Source organism: Sebastes fasciatus, chromosome 5 (genome assembly GCF_043250625.1).
Source record: "Sebastes fasciatus isolate fSebFas1 chromosome 5, fSebFas1.pri, whole genome shotgun sequence".
Lineage (NCBI taxonomy): Eukaryota > Metazoa > Chordata > Actinopteri > Perciformes > Sebastidae > Sebastes > Sebastes fasciatus.
Genome location: NC_133799.1, coordinates 37,486,675 through 37,489,765, shown reverse-complemented (window position 1 = coordinate 37,489,765; position 3,091 = coordinate 37,486,675).

The following is a 3,091-nucleotide window of genomic DNA, read 5'->3' as shown; positions in this document are numbered from 1 at the left end:
CTAAAACTAACTCAAAAACTCACTAGCTCCCATTTATCAGGCTGCAGATTCTCCACCAGGTAGAGCAGTTCTACACCTGTAAAGTAACAGTAACAGCCGTTTAGACCCACAGGTGTGTACACACGTCAACGTCCCCTCTACAGGCAAAGAAAGGAACAGCTGCAGTGTTACAGCTGCCCTTTCTTTCTTTGTATAGTTGCTGTTTTTTGTGTTTTATACTTAACACCTGTTGAAACTGCAGCTGCAACATCCTGCCTACAGGTTGTGGAAGTAAGTTTCCTTTTACGGGGACCCTGGCAGTTCAACATTTGAAGGCAGCTCCGCAACTGGACATTTTCTTCTGGACCGGTCTTTGGGTGCTTCGCATCAGGGACACCGTCTGTCCTCATTTTGTTTTCATTAGTGTTGCTATTATTTATGAGACATATTTTTTTTGCTTTCTTTATAAATATAAATGAGATTCTGACCTTGATATGACAATTACATTATGATAAGAAATAAAAAAGTTCTAATCAGAATAAAATGAAATGCTTGCCCTTTCTGTTGAAAGAAGTTCAGCAAAACAAGACTACGTAGACTCAGTGGTACTTTGAGCTAAATGATCGAATTTGCAAATTAGCCGTGAAAAAGTACAGCTGAGGCTGATGGGAATGTCATTAGTTTTGCAGGCATTTTGCAGTATATACAGCTCTGGAAAAAATTAAGAGACCACTTCAAAATGATCAGTTTCTCTGGTTTTACTATTTATTGGAATGTGTTTGAGTAAAATTATTTTTTTGTTATATTCTATAAACTACTGACAACATTTCTCCCAAATTTCAAATAAAAATATTGTCATTCAGAGCATTTATTTGCAGAAAATGACAACTTGTCAAAATAACAAAAAAGATGCAGTGTTTTCAGATCTGGAATAATGCAAAGAAAACAAGTTCATATTCATTTTTAAACAACACAATACTAATGTTTTAACTTAGGAAGAGTTCAGAAATCAATATTTGGTGGAATAACCTTGATTTACAATCACAGCTTTCATGCGTCTTGGCATGCTCTCCACCAGTCTTTCACTTTGCTGTTGGGTGACTTTATGCCACTCCTCAGCTGGGCTTTGTTTGAGGGCTTGTGACCATCCATCTTCCTCTTGATCACATTCCAGAGGTTTTCAATGGGATTCAGGTCTGGAGATTGGGCTGGCCATGACAGGGTCCTGATCTGGTGGTCCTTCATCCACACCTTCACTGACCTGGCTGTGTGGCATGGAGCATTGTCCTGCTGGAAAAAACACTCATCAGAGTTGGGGAACATTGTCAGAGCACCAAAGCAAAGAAGAGCCAGGCTGAAGTTTGCAAAAGACCATAAAGATTGGACCATAGAGGACTGGAGTAAGGTCATCTTCTCTGATGAGTCCAATGAGTCCAATTTTCAGCTTTGCCCAACACCTGGTCGTCTAATGGTTAGACGGAGACCTGGAGAGGCCTACAAGCCTCAGTGTCTCACACCTACTGTGAAATTTGGTGGAGGATGGGTGATGATCTGGGAGTGCTTCAGCAAGGCTGGAATTGGGCAGATTTGTCTTTATGAAGGACGCAGGAATCAAGCCAAAGTACAAAGTTGTCCTGGAAGAAAACTTGCTTCCTTCTGCTCTGACAGTGTTCCCCAACTCTGAGGAGTGTTTTTTTCCAGCAGGACAATGCTCCATTCCACACAGCCAGGTCAGTGAAGGTGTGGATGAAGGACCCCAGATCAGGACCCTGTCATGGCCAGCCCAATCTCCAGACCTGAATCCCATTGAAAACCTCTGGAATGTGATCAAGAGGAAGATGGATGGTCACAAGCCCTCAAACAAAGCCCAGCTGCTTGAATTTTTGCGCCAGGGGTGGCATAAAGTCACCCAACAGCAAAGTGAAAGACTGGTGGAGAGCATGCCTAGACGCATGAAAGCTGTGATTGTAAATCAAGGTTATTCCACCAAATATTGATTTCTGAACTCTTCCTAAGTTAAAACATTAGTATTGTGTTGTTTAAAAATTAATATGAACTTGTTTTCTTTGCATTATTCCAGATCTGAAAACACTGCATCTTTTTTGTTATTTTGACCAGTTGTCATTTTCTGCAAATGCTCTAAATGACAATATTTTTATTTGAAATTTGGGAGAAATGTTGTCAGTAGTTTATAGAATATAACAAACATTTTCATTTTACTCAAACACATACCAATAAATAGTAAAACCAGAGAAACTGATAATTTTGAAGTGGTCTCTTAATTTTTTCTAGAGCTGTATACTATACTTTTATTTATTCCAAGAACAACAAAGTTGTCAATGATTTTGTTGTCTGCTTTGTAATGTAATTACAGCCTCGCAGGGCTGTGAGAATGGATGTTTAACCCTATTCATCTCCATATATTCATATTTACATATATGGACTTCTCACATATATTAGAAATATCACTTTTGTAAATATGATTTGATATATAACATGTATGGGTATATGATCAATCCATACCCATATATTCAACATACAAATGTGCATGTGTTCATACTTTTAAAGTATTGGGAAAGTGTGGTTTTACATGAGTTAATAGGCTAATTGTGTTTTCAAAAATCATACAGTAAACATGTGCCTGAGAAAGAATATACAAATATGTTGGACAAATGACCATTTTCGCAAAATTTTGAAATATGTGACTTATTTTGGATATTAGTGAAACAAATCCAGTGACATATATACTATGATATAAATGTAGTAATTTATCAGAAAGAGCCTTTAACAAGAATCCACTGAGACCGTAGACGTATATACATAGACGCCGCATTGGACGCCTCAGCCCGTTACGACGATACGTCAACGTGGGCGCCATATTGGACCGGGCCCGACCGGCCTGTAACCCTCTACTAGTGAACGGGGGAGCTGCCGGTTTTCTGGATAAAAAGTACTATAACGTCTACATTTCTCAACCGATTTCAACGAGTGGTTATTATATTAAAGGGTTTATGACCTACAGTACGTGGCGTAGAACAATAATGTTTTGTTTCCAGTTCCTTGAATCTGGATAGTTGAGCTCTAATCGCTGCTAGACGCTCAGGAGACGAGT